At 32.7% G+C, this 20718-nt stretch overlaps 1 protein-coding gene across 2 annotated transcripts in view; it reads right to left on the bottom strand.

Annotated features, from left to right (window-relative positions):
• The window catches only part of LOC111042420 (Krueppel homolog 1-like), a 100016-nt gene that overhangs the window by 46766 nt on the left and 32532 nt on the right, over positions 1-20718 (bottom strand). The window contains exon 1 of one of the 2 annotated variants that reach the window (XM_022327017.1): positions 4385-4754. The exons of the other annotated variant lie outside the window; for it this stretch is intronic. The gene's annotated coding sequence lies outside the window, so the exon portion shown is untranslated. Of the gene's footprint in view, positions 1-4384; positions 4755-20718 lie in introns of those variants that run through there. 2 annotated transcript variants of the gene reach the window in all.

The raw sequence follows: 20718 nt of genomic DNA, 5'->3' as shown, positions 1-20718 counted from the left end.
AATTGTAGATGTTTTTTTGAAGATCATTTGAGATCAATTTTGTTAAAAAAATACGAGTACGTGATCAAAGCACGTTTACTCTTACCTATAGCTATTGTTAATTTTTACATTTTTAATATCATATTATAATTATTTTTAAATTAAACCTGTTGGTAAGTCCATATCAATATAATATATTTAAAGACTATAATATCATATACAATTTATATGCATCAAAAGATATTTTAAAGTACCTATATTTTAAAATCCTCTTTAAAATCCTTAACCCGGTATGGTTTAGAACAATGGAATAATGTATATAATTAAAGTAACAGCTGAATAATAATATTTATAAGTGTTGTTCACAATTGTGCACCGACATATTATGCGGCCTATTATGTAATATTATATAAATATAATATATGTTGAATCATAAATTAATCATTGTGGTCACGTCCAACTGATGCAATCATTTGGCACATTCGATGGACACGGGTTTTTTTCGATAATACGGGAGTATTAGTGGCCAAAAGTGTTTATTGATTGGCTTTAAAATTAACTACTCTGATTACCTATTAGACCGAACGTTTCAAATGCAGTGAAAAAAAAATTGATTTCACGTAAAAAAAAAAGTATTGTTTGTTCACACAGTGAGGCTGGCGGCGCTAGTTCCACCTACCATTATTATTATATGCGTATATTCGGGGACGGATTTCAAGCGCCAAAAAATCGACCCTAGCGTATTATTTTATTTTTTTTTACCAGGGGTGGGTGGAAAAAGTTCCCATTAATCACGTGTCGCCATAAAACAAAACAAAAAAAAAAAGATGGTTTCTCCCCGTTCCCAAAGCAGTGACGTTTGTTTTTTTCCACACATTTTGATTCGACCGAAATTCCCTATAACGGATGTACGCCTATATTATTCATAATGGAATCCACGCTAGTGTTGTAAAAATAAAAAATAAAAACACAAAACAATAATAAAAATATATATATGTATATACCCGCGTTTGCGATAGTATTGATTAAACATTATATCCCAGGGGAATCCGTGTTGGCAATCAGCATTTAGGGAGAAAAAAGTGGAAATAATATTATTATGACGCACAGCCCAGTTGCTTGGGGTATGAGAATTTTAAACTAGATTTTATACAAATTAATCATTATATATAGTATATACAATAATTACTTATATAGCTAACATATAATGTAATACTATGTCTTAAGTGCCTAACTAATCATGTATCAATCAAAGGAGCCTAATACCTAAATGTATTATTTAAAGGTGTATGTATAAACCAAATGATGAAAGTGTAAAATAACTGCTTGTGTTCGTTAAATAAAACATGATGGATAGAAACCCTTTTTTGCTTTGCGTAATACCAGTAGGTATGTTATAAAAAAAAAAAATAGTTAATTCCATTCGAACAAATTTCACTCGAATAAATTATATGATATAAATTAATTGTGAATATTGGTTTGTAATTAATAAACTACATAATTAATTAACTGTATTAAAAATAACTTCATAAAAAAAAGATCGTAAATTAATTACATAGGTAGGTATAGGTATTATGGAATAGGTTTTCAATAATATGTAAATATATATTTATATATTTTTTTAAAAATGTATATGTTGAGATAAACCATCTATACAAAAAATGCATAATAAGAATACCTATTTGATAAATGACATAGTACATCTAGCTTGGAATCAAAAAAAAAAAAAAAACATTGACGAAAGAAGCCACTTATTAGTTACACTTCAATTTGATTACTTAGTATCGGAATTCAGTATTTTTTCAGATACGGTATTATAGAAGAGCAAATATAAAAATATAAAATTAATAATGTCGATAGTATGGGTGTTGGCTTGCAGATAATAGTCATATATGGCCAAGGATATAGGTAACTTGATGTATTATTTGGAAGTATCAATCGGGATAGCCTTTCTTCCCATTATATATTTACTTATTTATACCATATACCTATGACATAATAGGTGTACTAATTAATTTTCAAAAGCTAAAAAAAAAAATAGGAGTGTTTGTACAGAATATTTATAAGTTATTGCCATTTTCGATCTTACTAAAGATATAAATGTATTCGTTATATTATAGTTTTATAAAAATACAATTTTTTTTTTGTAAAAAACTAATTGATTAATTTAGATGTAGTGTTTGGATGGTGAACTGAAAAAATTGAATCTCTAGAATTTATCTTTGTATTCAAATCATGCACTAACATTTTTAAAAAATTTTAAATGTCATGTAATCGTTTGCAGTAAATCGGTTTTTGTTTAAGCATTTCTAGTATGAGGCAACTTTGTGAAACAGTTTACTGTTTACTTGTATAATGTTGGTCATTTTTCATAATTAAAAAAATGTATAATCTTAGAGATTTTACATTTTTGAATTATTCAATTGAATTTTACAAGAACTTAAATTAATTTCATAACGTTTATATAATGTTTGTGCTAAAAAACTAAAGATATCTTTTTAAAATTTTGTTGTTTCTCATCAGTTATTTTTTTCTTCATGAAAGTTCATTACCTCATAAACCACTAAATAAACGATGTTTTTAATAAGTTATACTTTATAGTGAGGTACAGAAAAATTAAATATCATCAAACCAGTGATATTTTTGATTTCTTTAAACGTTTTTACTGTAGCATTATTACTTAAAAAGTTTCATGAACCAGTATGTTAAATATAAAAAATGATTTACTATACTATTAATATTAATAAGTGATACTTTGAAAAGAAAATTTTCAATTTCCCTAGCAATATCCTTATAAACAAAAATAAAACTATCAAAAAACGAATATTGATTTAATTTTTATTAATTTATTTTATATTAAAAGTAGTAGTACAACAGTATCCTTGCTGAGGTCAACTTTGTTACGTAAATGCTTTGCGCTAGGTCTATATCCGACATTTTAAAGCGTCAGCTAGTTGTAACTATGGCATAGGTTTGTGGTACCTACAAATTTATAATATTGCATATAAGGTTAGGTTATAAAATTTAAAAAATATTGTATGCATCAATAATTTTTTATTTGAATATATACACCATTTAATAATCATTTAATTTTCATACCTAATCATAAACACTAATTTAAGTCTACTTAAACATTTTCAAATACAAATATGTATACGTTTATTAGAATAAGCACGTATTTTCTAACTTATTATACCAAATTACTATTAAGTTTTAAACATTTTTATAATTATATAATAATTATTTAGGAAATATTATGGGAAGATTTAAACATAAAAATAAAATTGTATTTGAAAATATTTATTCACTTATTGAACTAACTCATTCATAAATAATAATACGTTAAAGTGCATTTTTCATAATATTCCAAATTTCCATATCTAAAATTTGCATACATTGTTATTTATACTCAATTTTTTTATTAAAGATTTTTCCTGTAAGAAATGAAAAACAAAATAATATATGGAAGGATGTCACACAGATCTCATCTAATGATTTTAAATTATGCAAATGCATAGGTCAAGACACACCATTTCCGTTTGAGTCGTCTAAGCGGCATATGTAAAGCTGATGAGCTATAATTGGAATTAGATTGAAGTTTTTCACGGTAGCTATGAGATTTATTTGAGACAAACTAGGGGACGAACTAGGGGACAAACTCTGGTAATTAATTGAAGACTTTATATTTAAGTGTATCTACGACCTGCCAATAAAAAAATGTTCATTGTGGTGCGCTAACGTGGTTATCAAATTCTTAAACCATACAGTATACTAAAATTTGTATTAACATTTGTACCTATTATTAGATATTTACGAATCAATAATTGAATCAAAGTCAACTTACATTATTAAAAATTCCACTAAAATAACTGTTAACTAATTGCCCAACAAATGTTAAATTGCAAAATAAAACTTAAATATAGTATGTGTAAAATAAATGAATTTAAATTTTGTTTATAAATTAACTTTGAGTTATTAATAACAAGTGAAACACATTTTGAGACATTAACGAATTCGACTAAAGTTAAGCAATAATGAAAATACTAATATTCTACCTCTAAAAAATTAAATAAAGACGAAAAAAATATTTAAGTTCAGAACAAATTCATGAATAATTTATAATTTAAATGATGGTATAGAAAATACATAATATTATTGTAATTAAATTCGTTTTAAATAAAATATTCAATTTTAAATTTAGTAAAATACAAATTAAAAGTAAGACCCCATCTAGCTATGAGAAAGAATAAATAAGTGTGTACTTCTAATACTATTGTTTGTAATTATTTGAAATCATGCAAAGCAAAAAAGTACAATATTCTGGAAATTATGTAATATTATGTTCTAAAATAATAAATACTAAATCTAATAATAATTATTATATTACACAAGTTTGATTACTAACTTTATAGGCTGGTATAAAATCCGGATGGCACTTTTTGGTGTCACTTTTCAATGTAAGAAACAAATAAAAACAAAAAAACAAAAATAAAAGTATAAAAGAAAACTTAAAATAAATAATAATAATATAAATAATAAAATAAAATAAAAATAAAAACCACCGTAGTAGTGAAAACCCGTCGATGCGTTCAACTGGTGTAAGTTCCGCGTAGTACGATCGTAGAGTAAATGCCTACTACAGTTATCGGCCAACTAAAAATAAAGTAAAATAACAACAACAAAACACATTAAAAAAGCACATCGGTCGACCTGATCTAGTGCGTCCCGAATGTAGTTTAAACCGGTGAACGGTCGGCGTGAGACATATAGGCTGTGGCGACTCGTCGGCTATTACACCTAGAGCGAACCGCCACCACCCCCGCCGACACCACCACCGACCCCCGCCGAGGCCACCGCACACGTCCCCCGACGTTCAAAAACACCCCTCGTCCTATCCCACCACTGCTGCCACCAACACCTACTCCTTCATCCCCTCAGCCCTCCACCCGGCCTTAGTACGGCATTTCACCACCCCCGCACCAGCACCCCCGGCACTCGGTTGCAAAACATTTTGCAAAACCGTGCGACCACCCACGCCACCTCCACCGCCCCCGCGCCACGATCTACTATCCCTTCACCCCCTACCCATCGAAAAACACACTCGCATACTACTTCAACCCCACTGCACGCGTCCGAATGGAACCCCTATATTATTTTGGCGTACAGACATAGCGCGGCGGGAGAGAGACAGACAGAGCGAGAGAGAGAGAGAGAGAGAGAGGGAGAGAGATAGAGAGAGAAATTATAATAAAAAAAACTCACGCACAGTTCGAAAACGGGGAGAAATTTAAAAAGTAATAATAAAAAAACGGCCAAATACCGATATGCTGCCGTTACGCGCAGGTTCGTCAACGAAATATTGCCCATAATATTATATTATTATTATTATTATTATTATGTACATGTAGGCACGCTATGTATTATACAGGGTTGGTCGAGTGCTGATGTACATCTATGTACGAATAACGGTTTATCGTACAGTTCGATCGGTAGATTATGCACAAATCATTAAGTCGTTAATATTGTGGTATAATTTGCAAAAACGTACACACATTATTGTGCATTTCATGTATTGTTAAAATCTATTAGAGGTAGATGGTTGACGTGAAAGACGGCAACGACAGCTTCAAACTATATCAGTGCACTAATATTCAGTTGCATTCAATACCCACTATTAAAGCACAGTTGTAGCCGGTGCATAATGTCGTGTTTGTGTGTTACGGTATAGTCTCGATGTTATAAAATAATACCGTACAATGTAATCGCACGTGTACATTGCGCGGACAGAAGGAAAAAAAACCGCAACCCGCGTATAGTTATTATTCCCGTCCAGAGGTATTACATTTTTAATATCCTTTTTACCGTGAAATTAAATGAGGATGTCGGCGGCGGTATACTGTTATCGCGCCGACATCGGATGAATATATGTATATACGTACCCGCCGACTGTGCGTATTATGCGAAGGAAACGCACGCGCCTCGCCCAGCGAAATGCTAATCGAACAGCCGCCGCGCCGAGCCTCACCGTGCGATTCTCCGGTGTCACGATATTGCGACCGATCGTAATCGCGAGAGCGGTCGGCCCGACAACGGTGGCGGCGGCATCGGCGCGTACGACTTCATTAAGTATAGCTAGGTACGTTTGTGCAGTACAAGGGAGATGAAAACAAGCCGTACGCTTTTCATTGACGTCTGCGAACATCGGCGAAATCTCGTTTGCCGTCATTTACTGCGATATTATTTCATATAACGCATGCCTGCAACCGGTATACACGTGTCGTGTTCGTATTCCAGATAGACGCAAGAATAAAGAAAAATTTAGTCCCACTGTGATATCATATACATATTATTACTTATATAATATAATTATACAATATATTCAGAATCCCGCGTGGGAAATAAAATAATCACGTGTACGCGTCTTTATTTTTTTTTTATAGAATCGTACCAATATATTCTGTAACAACGTTATAGTCCCTCTCATACCCATGTCCTGTGCAGTATACATAGAACTACGTTAACACATATTATATAAGAAGTATCTATTTATATTGACATTACGCAGTTCTAGTCGTGCTGAAATGTCCAATCGATCGCATTAGGTATTAATATTATATAAATACGTATACCCACACGAATAAAATATAAAACAAAGAAAATAAGTATTATATATAATATAATATGAATAAGTTAGACCATCGTCTCTCAACCTTTTTAGTGTCACGACCCTCGAAATAGGTATAAAATATGGCCAATCACTTCGCGACCCCCCCCCCCCCTCTATCTATATTAGGTAAAAATTTGAACAGTAAAAATATCCTATCATTAACCAAACGAAATATAACATTTTAAATATTAATTTTTTAAATACCATCATATCTATGTATATCCTTATCGGGATATTTTTATCATTATTATTTTAATTTTTGTTTTTCAATAAAAAGTCTTAAATATTTAAATAAAAAGGTACATTTTGTAAATCAGAGTTTTATTATTTTTGACCCACGCGACCCCAATTCAAGGTGTTTGCGACCCCCTGGTTGAGAAACGCTGAGTTAGACGAACGTCTGCGGTACGTACACGAGCATACCTAATATTATAATACGTCACCAAAAATTCGAATATAGGACGCCCATTCTCGTTGCTTACAGACGCAATACCCACTGTTAAAAGTCCAATTCTTATAATATTCGGTCCGAAGACTATATTATTATTATTATAACTCGATTTATTATTACCTGACCGCGAAGTGTTATTATTAGTAGTAACTACCGACTCCAGCGGCAATTATACCGCGCGGTCCGCCGAATAAACCGGTTGCTCCGGCGCCACCCCATCACACGATAACAATAATAATATGATGTGCATCGCATGCGTCGCACAGGCGTTCGGATGCTGCACCGACTCGGCAGACACAACACCACACCTGGGCCGGCAGTGGCGGCAATAGGGTGACCCGTGCCGGGGGTCTTATGAATGGTCCCGGGACACGCGGCGCCCGTGACCCATGAACCTTATTGTATTGCAATACGTGCGCGTAATGTGCACGCGGTGTACACCTATGTCGTGCGTATATATTATATAAGTGACCCACTGTCCTAGTCGGAAGCGCGCGAAAGGGGTCGTCGTCGTCGTCGTCGTCGATGCACCAGGGGTGTCTTACATTATTCATCCCTACGGACGAGTATCACGCGCCACGACGACGCCAGGACGACTCTTCGCCGACCATTAAATAATAATAATAATAATATCGCCACGAGGAACTCGACTGTTGTGTGCGGAGAGGGTGTACGCGTTCGGCCGCGCTCGGACCGGACTGCGATATTGTGCGACTCTCGAAATAATGTTATTCAGCACTCTCGGGGTGTATACGCGTCTGGTAAATTATATTATTGTAATAGGTACGAGTCGCTTACTCGACCCACGAAAGGACCCCTACGCGCCCAAACGCGTATAATTACGCGTATAAGCCCATGTCCCTTATATATTATATTATATAATATTGTATATAATATTTTACTAGGAATTAATAGTATACGCGCGGCGAGATAATATAATAATAATAATAATAATAATAATAATATATAGGACGCGCTCGTTGTATCCCGTATAGTTTTACCGCGGGATAAATAGAGCTCATTTGTCGGCGGCAATGCGGGGGGTCGGGGTGGAAGTGCATGATCGGCCATTTTTGGAATAGACGATGACTATACTAGACCATTCGACTTCCGCGCGGCTAATGCACACGCAAACACACACACATGACAGGGTCTGTACGCGGGATTTATCGTCCTAGGCAAAAGCGTTGTACATATATATATAATAATATACTATATAGGGTGTACAAGAGAGCTTTAAATGTACACACACACACACACACACACACACACACACACACACACACACACACACACACACACACACACACACTATTACTGGCCATCACGTCAATCCGCTGCTGGACTAATCGATTTCGGACGAACTGATGGTGAGGCGGCGGCGGTGTTAGCTGCGCGATATATACATGCACGGAGGCCGCGGTCGGCGGGTCGGGCGCGGGGGTCGCGAATCCAACGTTGGGGTGTCACCCCCGAAAAAAATTATTTTTTTCCCCTCGTCGTCCGCCCCCGCTGCCGGCCCAGCACAACAGCCATTATTGTTGTTGCCGGGTCGGCCATATACCGCGAGCGGATTCCCTATGGGTGCTTATATACAACACATATATATCATAGCACAATAATGTACGTATATCCCGCACACGCACACGCGGAAAGAGGATCTCTGCCGTCCGCGCTTAATAAAATATAACAATGCCTACATAGGTACCGATGTGCTATGTGCGCATTTCGAATTTCGCTGGATTAAAAAAAAAATATATTTAAAAAATCGTACCGATAAACCGTCAGACGAGAAAGGGTTTTTCGGCCGCGTGGGCGGAAGACATTAGCATAAATCTTGAACGACGAGGCCGTCGCCGTATATGCAAAACAAAGGCGCCCGGCAACTCTCCCACGCTCTCGGGCTGCAGCCTCTCAAACCGGTATGTGCACCTATACCTTCGCCGCCGCCGCTGCTGCTTGCAAGTGCCGTCCGTTATGACCGTTTTTTATGTATGTGCCCGTGACAACAAAAAATAATAATAAAATCAAAATAACGTTACACATATAGAACCATAAACAGTAACACCCTCCTCGAGTCTCGACATGGTACAGTAATGTTAAAAGCAACCCGGAAGATATTGCCTGCGAGTATCATGCGAATATAGGTAGGCACCTTTACGGTTTTAGAGAATGGTTCTTTTACATGTATTCGCAAAATGTGCAAAAGACCATATTTTTAGCATAATTTATTGTTACATTTAATTAAGATTTACACGAGATAGGTAAGCTGGATATTATAATACACACGGTAATAGATTTTTGAGTTTTTTTAATATGAAAAAAAAATAGCCCGGAAACAGTAAAACTATCTATTAAAGTATTAAACAACTATACAATTATTAATAATTAATGTGTCTTATATCATAGAATATAATATAATAGAAATACTGTATTTCGTACGTACCAATAATTAAAATCATTTATATTGATACATTTTTATCAAAGCTGAAATCTATAGATTTATCAATTTGCAAGTAACATTGCTTACTAACAATGTAATATAACAATTTACAGATCATTGACTTTAGTTTTAATTAGTTAATTTCCAAACTAATCAACGTAAAAGTTAAAACGTTGAAAACATAAGGTAGCTTAAAAAATAAACCTTTTAAATTACAAAATATTATATGCTTGCCATATAGATACTAATAAAACACTTGGTTATTAAATTAACGAAAATATTTATTTTAAGTTTAATCAGCCTGCAGCAACTATTGCAATTTATAAGGGCCTGACAATACATTCAATTATATATAGCTATTATTCTTATACACAGGATGAGTAAGATATAAAAAAGACTACATACACTTTGACAGATAAGCAAAAAATTAAAAAATGAATGTTATTATCATCACAAAAATGCAAAATATTCGACATGTGAAAACAATTATTGACATTTTTTTAGAAACTGTGCACTTTAAACAACATTGTTCGACACATTTCTATTATATCAATACCGTTTAGTTGTAAAGCGTATATTAAACGTAACTCAATTTGTAGACACGTTTCAATGTTGTATAAACGTATTGTTTGAACAACGTTAATCGATTAAACATTTTTTTTAATATATGTATCCTCTGCTTTGTTTTTATGTTGGTAAAAAAATTCGTAATTTATTTTGTGTTAAAAACCAACTCTATAGTTTTCTTTAAAGTTTTCTAAACAAATATTTCAAATCGATGTATAATAATAAAAAATTCGGAAAAGTTTATAACAACAGAATTCGTAGAAAATTATTATTAAAAAAGGGATAATTAATCATATTGTGAATATCATTTTTGAGCAATGCTATTGTCATTCTATGCGAAGTACATTGTGCATGTACATAATTTATTGGACTGAAAAAAGGCAAAATAAAACAAAACAAAAAATTTGGCCGTATAAAATAATGAATGTGCGGTTGTTTAACGGAGGGAATCAATATATTAAACGGGCCATTAGACGCATAATTAAACCCTTTGCCAGTACACGCGATCGTATTATTTTTATTCGTATATTTATAGATAGGTAATATTAGTGTGTAGTATAACGCATAAACGTGTAGCGTACAACGTATAATACTCAGTGCACCTTGTACAATGGCAATATCGCAGAGCACACAACAAGTGTGTAGGCATGTGCCCCTTGTGCGGGACACGAGCTGATAGTCACGGGACCACAACAGTGCAGTCATGAGGTCCGCGTGCGACCCGACAGCGGCCGACCCGAGGACCTCTGTTTAACCTCTCACACGAGCCAAATGTGTTTGCGGTGGACCCGTGGATATGAATTGGGTATATTATACTCGATGATTTTAATGACAATGATATTATAGTAACGAAAATAATGCAACACAATGCGGAACAGTGGCGGCGGTGACGACGATGGATCGAATGCTATGACGGTGACTTTCTCACGGTTCGTACCTACACGCATATACCCTGCAAACTGCACTGTACACTCATATATACTACGCAGGAGCTACACACGGAGTATGTAGGAACCGGATTTCCTGTTTGCCTCTTCCTCGTCGCACATCCCTACAACGAAATGGTTTGTTCCTGCGTGTATGCATTTGTGTGTGCGGGGGTGGACCCATTGTTAATCTTCATTTGCACGGTCAGTGTAACGTCTTGGCGGTGGTGGTAAATTACCGTACGCGGTTTTTGCACAGCGCCGCACACGAAATTCGTAGGAGGGAGGGTCACCTGGATAATATTATCGTCGTCGTTGTGCCGGCGATTATTCACTTACCCCGTTATTTCCGCTCGTGGCGATTTATGACCTGCACTTCAGAAATTGCCGTCTGTTTTGTGTATTATACTCGGTAAAATTTAAATATACTACGATGTTCTAACCCACCGAAGCCGCCGACGATACGTTAATTTCAATGGGAATAATATATATATGTATATGTATAGTGACACTGTACCTATTTATCATTATAAAAAATGTCTGAATTAATCACTCAACGGCGGCCATCTATTTCCGCACACCGGAAATTCGAGGTTCTAGTACTTCTTATGAATAAAGTAACTTGCAGACTCGAAAGACTAATAATTAGACGATATAGTTATAAAAACAATATAATTGTGTTGTGTATCAAATTACTTATTTTAAGTATCCGCAGTCAAACGAGATTTGTTTTCAAATGTACATAGGTAATATCAAATACGTGAAACGTTTAATTTTAATTTGTTCGTATAGAAATGTTTGAATTAAAAAAAAAATACAAAAGTGTTTATTATTTAAATCAATACATTTGGAAATGAAATAATACATACTTTGTGTAAATATTTAACTGATATTTTCGTCCTGCATATTATTCATTAGTTTTAATGATATAACAATATTAAAATTGACTGCTGTACGTGCAAACAACTTCTCGGTAGTTTGGCAGATGTAAAAATTTAAAAAAAAATTATATTCCGAATACTCTCAGTATGCTCGATCAAAGTAAATGCTTTAAGGAATGTGTGATTCTTAAATAAACCTCAGTTTCAGTCGATTGTATGACTTTTTTTAATGTAACATTTGTTTTCCACTTCGAACAAACCGGTAAAGTTTGTTAAGATAAAAGACCAAAGGGAAAACAGAAAATATAAAACAATAAAAATTTCCAGAGACAAGAAAAACGCAACCTTCTAAAAGCTGCAATAAATTTCGGTTAAACTTTTTTTTCTCTTATTATTTTGTTGGCGTTTTAAATAAAAACTTTCGACTGTGAAACTTTTCCGGTCGTTTTTCTTCTCAGTTTTTCTTCCCTTTTTTCTCCGGTCCTTGCCACACCTACTCTACTTCCTACACTATAAATTTCCTGGTCTTGTTGTTGCTGTTATTTTATTATTATTATTATTATTATTATTATTATTATTATTATATATACAGAAATAATTTACCGACTACATCATAACCTTAAAAAACTTTGTATTGTATGGTATAAAAAAATAACTTTTTTCGGTCTTTGGTCGTGTTTAACAAGGTGGCATAAAATATCTACTGCTATTTTTTCGAGCGGAACCCCTTTTGTTTTAACCAACTCATTTATACAAAAGTTATGAGTTTTTAACCTTCGTAAAAATAAACGACATTATACTGTATATAATAATACTCGAAAGCAAATTTTGTTTTCATAAATCAAATATTTCTAATAAAACATTTTACAATAGCTTACTTTTATATACCACCTATACTTTTTAGTATATCGTTTAAAAAAGGGTCAAGTTCATAATTTTAAAAGCATTATTATTAATTCTTTGAAAAAATAACATGGTCATAAAATTATCGACACATAACCTATTCATAAACATATTTTATTAAAAATAATAACGAAAAGATCCGAATTAGTTTGTTACACATTTGAACTTATAAGCAACAATATATATAAGTGCAAGTATAACACATTGTATAGTTGTATAATTGTATGAATCAATTAATATTGACTTACGATAGTATTTTATTTCAGAAAAAGGTATTTCATGCGTTATACAAATAAATTAAAACGTCGCGGTCGGTGTTGACTGCATGATACGTTTTTTTTTTTTTACACAATTTTGGATGTGCACAGCCAATCAATACCAACCAACTCAATTTAAAATTAAAAAACTAAATACCCATTGTTCTGTACAGTTTAATGATATACTCGATATTGAATTTGTTGTTGATTGCACTTTTTTATTAATAGGCACTTAATTATTTTAAAATTTATTTTTTTTTAAATACCTTATGTTTAAATGCAAAGTATAATAAAAGTATACAAATTAAATAATAACTAATCTTACATCTACTATATACTATTTAGTATTTACATTATAATGTAATGATATATACTAATGATTACAATATAAACTTACATATTTTTTGTTTTGATTCATTTTCAGATCATGAAGAGGAATTGAAAGAATTGGACATAACACTAAAATTCATCGATGAATAATATACCTAACGAGTATATAAACAGATCAATTTTGTATAGTTTTGTGAAATAAAAAACTTTTTAAGCATAAGTAAAATTTTAAAAGTAAGTTAATTTTGACTGATTCATGAAGTTCATGATCAACACGCTCCTCGTAAGTTTTTCTTACTAGTGACGAAACAAGTTGAGCGTCCATCTTCATTTTTACAAACGTCTGAGTTGGTATTTAATTTGATTAACAGGGACTAGGCATTTTTTTAGCATTATATATTATTATTTACAATACACAATTAAATAGTTAGATTAATTTTAAACTATTCATACCTTTGACCGGTAAGTATACGATTTGTCGTAAATAATAATAATAAGTAATAACTTATTAATAACTGTTACCCAGTAATAGTGCATACAATAATTTTATCAATCTATTTTTGAAACAAAAATGGTTCAATCTTCACTATTACAAATAGAAAAATAAATATAATTACAATTTAATACATTCATTGCTTTATATACTCAATGACAATGAACACTTGACACACACTAAAGATCAGAGACCGCGTTTTTTATGTCTGTAATTATTATTTACTTTATTTTTACTTTAACTTTACAGTGTTTTAAATATCTACTCATTGTGTAAGTACTTTCGGTACTAATATAATAAATTGTTTCCTGGCGCCTTGTATTGATTTGGCTATTATTGTTTTTAGTATTTCATTGTTAGAAACTATAAAGTATATACTTTCACGTTTTTAAATGTTATATACTTATATATATATATATAGAACAAAGTATAAAATTGTTACTAAATTTTTGTGTTACAATTAAATAATATCGTTAATTTTTAAAGGACGAACAAATCAGTAGGGAAACAAATGTATGAAGTATTACAAAGAATTGCGGATCATAATAAACTGTGAATAAAATAAATATGGAGAAAAAATTATGTAATATAACAATACAAGCAAAAAAACTTCAAACATATTGCAGAAAAATCTTGATCTATCGTATTCGGTAATAAACATAACGTCATAAAAATCAAAGGCATCTCAAATAAATATAATGCGTAATGATGGGTTTCATATTGATTGCCAACTACATAGGTTCCAATAAAATTACACTTAATAATAGATGATTCATTAGCTTCCTCGAGCATTTGAAAAATGCCATGGCTGAGCGTACCACGGTACTTTGGTAAACAATTGATTTAGGTACAGACCCCCTTATAAAATATATGACCACAATACCATATACCAAATAATTATGTACAGATAGATGAAATTGAAATTAAAACACTGTTTTATTAAACTAATATTAAATGATAAAACGTATTCCTATTTGTCGTAAGTTGAATCGGGTTTTCAGCGGTTTTCCATTAAGCCGGTTGAAATGTAAGAAAATAAAAAAATGTCTTTCTATATTAGTACAATAATATATTTTGAATTCCCGGAATAAAGTTTGTCATCACTGTACATGCAATTTTCTACAGATAACACGGAATGCATGAGGTAATGGTATTGGTATTACTTATATAATATATATTATCATATTTTCACATTAAAATAATCACCGACTTTTATTAGTACATCTTACTTTCTATCAGAATCTAAAATCAAACAACGTTCAAAAATAATAATAGCAACAATAATATTATAGTTGGATCGTACATGGTATGTTATATACTTGTCATAATCCATTACATTATAATAATTTTACAATGAATATCTAACAAGATAATAATATTATAATAATAATAGAGTGCGTTTGTCGGGAATTCTGATAAACAGGATTGGGCAAAATTTTATCTTGATAATAACGATTCGAGTATAATGTAATAAAAATGTATTCGAATAATTTTCAAAATCGATATTATTCGAAATTTTTTTCCAATAAGTAACAGCGTATGTTTGATCTAATACGATTTAACTGAACACCATTCGAATATGATCAATTACGCTGCAGTCTGCGGACAAGAGACAAGCAGAGATTGTTGTAGTCGTCGTAGCGTGGCACAATATAGATCGTCGTCGTCTCCTCGGGCATCACACAATCATATCACATGCATATACCTCTACCTACTATTATAACACATAATATTATGTACAATACCGAGCGCAATTAAATCTCAACGTATATAGGTGGAACCCGTGCGTGCACAATAATATATCGTACACCTATACCTGTACTGTAATGCAGCCGGGCAAAATAAGAATGCTCGCGCCCAGCGCCTCCGAGGTCGGGAACGATCGCTTTTGCGTGCGTCGAACGTGTACCTATGTACGCGGCAATATAATATTAATAATAATATTATAATGTGTAATCACGTACGATGTGCTCCGGAACCGTCAGACACGGTTAACCCATTTGGCTAGACCCTCAAGACCCGACCGACAGGTTAGCGGGCGCGCCGGCAATGTACCTATATATACACTGCTACAACTGCGGGCGGCGTGCTTTCTACTCTTCCGCCGACGACCCGCAAACGTAACACGCGAACGATGATGAATAATCGACGGAGGCCAGATACCAGATACCACTGATATTGACCCTCTCTGCAGTGGTAGGCACCGTGGTCTTGGTCACCTCCACGACCTCGCCTCGCCGTATCGCATTTTCAAACGGCGACATTTATGTACGATCTCCGCCCGCAGGGACATATTTTCAATATAAAAAAAATTGCATGTTTTGAAGCCCTTTATTTTTTCAGTTAGCCTTGTGAGTTTTTATCATGCATTACATGATGATGAACAATTTCTCCGGTCTCTACATTTAATAATCACGTGTTATTCTGCATTCAACGGTGGTCATGTACAGTACTTGGCACATTAATTTATTAATATTAAATAAGAACTAATAAACTTTAAGAAATTACTTATAGATATGACATACCTTAAACTTTCACCCACTACAAAGTGCAGATAATATGCCGAACAGGGCTATCGACTAGAACCGTCACCTCCTATGAAGTTAAATCGAATATTATAATAATTTATTCTCATAGCTAATTAAATGGTGCAATATTTAAATCCGAAGATAAAAATATGTTTATCTATATCTTCTAACACAATTCAAAATATTATAATTACTACATTATATCATAGGTACCAAAATAATTTATTAGTTATATCATAGCGCGTTATATTCAACCTTGAAATAATTTTATAATGAAAATGTTAGACTCGTTTTTTATTTATAATGGTATCCAATCGTTTTAGTGTGTATGAAATAATTTAAATATTCAATTTTACCAAAAATAACCTTATGGATATCAGTTTGTACTTTGTAGTGCAGTGATCAAGTCTATGCTTGTTTGCTGCAGCAGCTGACCTATTTTTAACCAGTGTAGGTAAAATCAAAATAATAATATTATATGAATTCACGCGTGCCCGGCATAGGCCAAAGGGTGTGTGTATTGTTCACCATTTTACCCCAACATAGGCGAGGGGTAAATATTCTGCTGTCGCGTCCACCTGGACGGCCAGCGGGTTAGTTCCGAAGAAGAAGGGTTGTCGTCAACAACTTTCACGGAGCCCACTATTGTGTATTTTCGAGGATTACGAATGGATTAAATAGAAGGGGAAAAGACACGAGGACTTATTATTCTTTTTCCTTTCAGTATTATTTTCGTTTTTTTCTTCGAGCTAAAGGCATAAGACGTAAAAAACACATTAACGGAAATTACGAAGGGGAAGACGCCATGTCATGCGCTGAAATTAACAAAAACTTCCAAACGTTTTCTCGTCTTCGTTAATCGCCTTTTTGCAAACACATTTATATTTTTTTTTTCATTTTACGAAACCAGACAGAGATAGAAAATGTTGAAGAACGGAGAGAAATACATTTTGTTAATATCAAAAAATAAAATGAATATTCGCTTTTTTCTCTTCACTCGTGTCCGATTTATTGTTTATATATAATATATTATATTGCCATTGCCGTCTAGCTCTGCGGGTTGGCAAGGGTCAACTACTCGCGTGTGATTTATGTCGTATCTTATGTGCCCTCTCTTATGCCACACAAATAAATATGTACATGAATGCTTCGTGTGCGCGTGTGTGTCGTAAGTTTCATTGGTGGTTGGCGAGGTAAGAATGAGGTGGCCGAGAAGCGGAAAAACCGGAGAAGAAGATTATCGGATATCGCAGGATTAATTGCGCATCCGGCCTGATATACATGTCTGGTGTGCGCGCGATATACATAACACAAAGTATCCATTATCCTCGTGTATCGGCGACCGACGTTATTTATTTTTATTTTATTTTATACGCTTCATAAACCCGTAGTACAATATAAATATATAATAATATAAGTAGGTACTGGGGACGGATACACGGTAGGTAGAATAATAAGGCCAACAAAAGAGTAACTAACGGAAAGCCGACAATAACATTTAAAAACCAATGTGTTCAATATTGAATCGAAACTGTGGATCTACATTTTACATTTTTGGTGTACTCAAAATCATCACTCTATCATAATGATATATTTTTTTTGCATATACTTTTACATGCTTGAAACCCAGAACAGTTTATGAACAGAATTACCGTCAAATTTGTCTGGAATCCACCACTGCTTGATGTGCTTATATAATAAATATGATCAACGACTAATATTGAAGAATTTGATGTATACCTACAATTGCGTTACAACTTATTTCCAACTGTATTTATTCAAGCACACGGCGGTATTCATATGTGAATGTATTGTTTGATTAAACTGCTATGAATAATTGTTAATATTATCATGACGATTGACGATCAAAAGCTGCTAAAGTTTTATAAGTTATAATGATTAATTCGCAGGTCTGAAAAACTTTGAATAGTCACACTATAATATTGTTTCAAATAAAGATTCATCCCCGTTTAAGAGAACATTAATTTTTTTAGTCTTCAGTTATTGGTTTTTAAGTTAATATAAATTATAACATAATATGATAATAATTAATAATGAAATAAATGTGATATTTTTTGCACAAATTAGTTCAACATAATATGGTTATATTGTAATATAAATAAATTATACAATAATTATCCTTAGGAATAGTTAAATAGAGGCCGATTCCGCACAGAAACGATTTTTGTATGCAAAGATTTATCATATATTACTTCGTTTTTACACATTCATTACGGTGGTCAGTGTCAATGACGTTATAAATTATGCATAAATTATAAATGTCTTAAGTTAAATCGATGTCTCCGAACAAACATCTTAATACCCTCAATATTTTTAGTTTGACATTTAAATAAAACTCAATTAAACAATTATTTTATAGACAATAACCAACTATAATTGTCCTCGTACTAGCAGTGCAATGTACGTGCCTATTTTTTATGTAATATTTTATTCAATATGTTGCAATTTGTAAAATATTGTACGTGATAAATACAAACATATACAAATACATGATTCATTTTTTAATTCCCTACTTTATACTTGTAAAATATTACAACGAAATCAATATAAAATATGAATATGGTAAAAACGGTTTAATTAAATACCAGCACGTGAGTATAAAATCACGAAGAAAATATTAAGGAAAATATGAAAAATCTTGAAGACCCGTCATCTATACGAATTGCTTAAGACCTCATATTTCGTTATAATTTTGATATTCTTATCTGGCACCAATCGAATTAAAAGCGAAACCACAACGAGGTTTTTTCAGTAAGGTCATTTATGTTAAATCGCATGATAACAACAGTGGGATGCCTCTACTGCGCTTTTTCTCGTGTGCTGGACGAAGTGAAACAGGCGATAACGTCTAACGCTCTGTGTATAAAACCCGCCGAGGCGAAGGGAACCAAAGGGAGGGACAAACAACAAAAGAACAATTTTACGTTAAAACCCGTCTTTTTTGGCGGAAAACTACCTATTGTCCTTTGAATATAAACACAAACGTTAAAAAGTTAAGTCCATAACATCTTTGTTCTCAAAATCGTTATTTTTCACGCAATTTGTCTTGCTGCCCCACACCCACTCACGTCCTGTTGCCAACTCTACGACAAAATCCGAGTACCATCTCTTCCACCCGTTTCTTGTTTCTATTATTCATTTTTTTTTTCTGGAAGGCAATCAAAAAAACCTTGGGTTATTTTTTACTGGCTATTGTATTCACAGTTGCGTAGTGCGTTATTATTCAATAATTGCAACGGAAGTCGGAAAATAATGTGCTTTTGATGAGAGTTTCTTTTTCTTTTAATCCTATTATCAAGTGGCACCAGTTTGATCAAATTAAAAACAAAATAAATATTATAAATGGATCGGAGCTGACAAAATATGATTTTTTTATTATTTTTCTTAAATATTCCATATTTAACGTTTATTCTTTCACAGTATTATTCATTTCGTATTTATATTATTTAGTAGACATTTTTCAATTACCGCAGACGTTTAATCTGAGTTGAATCAAAAGTTTTTGATCCCTCGCGAAAACGGACGCGACCGCCGAAATCGAATAGATAACGCGGGTTAGGCTTTGATCCGAGTTTCGTGGTAGAGTACTTTCGGTAGAAGGAAAAATAAACTGTAGAAAATCTTCAAAAGTTTTTACATAGAAATGTTAATGGGGCATAAATCACACTAATCCTCTAAATTATACTTAAATTTTATTTATTTTTCACTTAGCTACCACAAATCATTAAATTTTCATAACAATGAAAATTGAATAATATTATAATATTGCTTTAAACTTTTTATTTGAATTAACAGTTTTATAATATAGTATGATAAATATGTTTTCTCTAATAAGTTCGGTCATTCCGATAATATTTAATTCTTTATAGTTTACTTTTTATTATTTTTAGCTTTCAAAGGTCGTTTTCAATAATGCATGTTATGTTGCCTATTCCCAATCTACCGGGCATAAAAATCTACATTGAAGTCACCCCTAAATATAATATTCTTTATTCATATTCAACCATAAGTCATAACCCTCATAGAATCAATTTATATTTTATCTTATAACATTATTTAAACATACCTACATATATCTTTTATAAACAACATTCTTTAATAAACAACACAAGAACAAATTTTTTTTTTTATTTTTTTTTAATAATTGTACGTTACATGATTTCTATCTATATGTGTACGCACGAAACATAATATGCAATTCTTGAAACTTTTGAATTTTGAAACTCCAATATTAAACTTACGGTAAACTTATAGATACATACAGTTAATTTT

This window comes from Myzus persicae, unplaced genomic scaffold (genome assembly GCF_001856785.1).
Source record: "Myzus persicae strain clone G006 unplaced genomic scaffold, MPER_G0061.0, whole genome shotgun sequence".
Taxonomy (NCBI): Eukaryota; Metazoa; Arthropoda; class Insecta; order Hemiptera; family Aphididae; genus Myzus; species Myzus persicae.
This window is presented reverse-complemented; position numbering and strand designations above follow the sequence as displayed.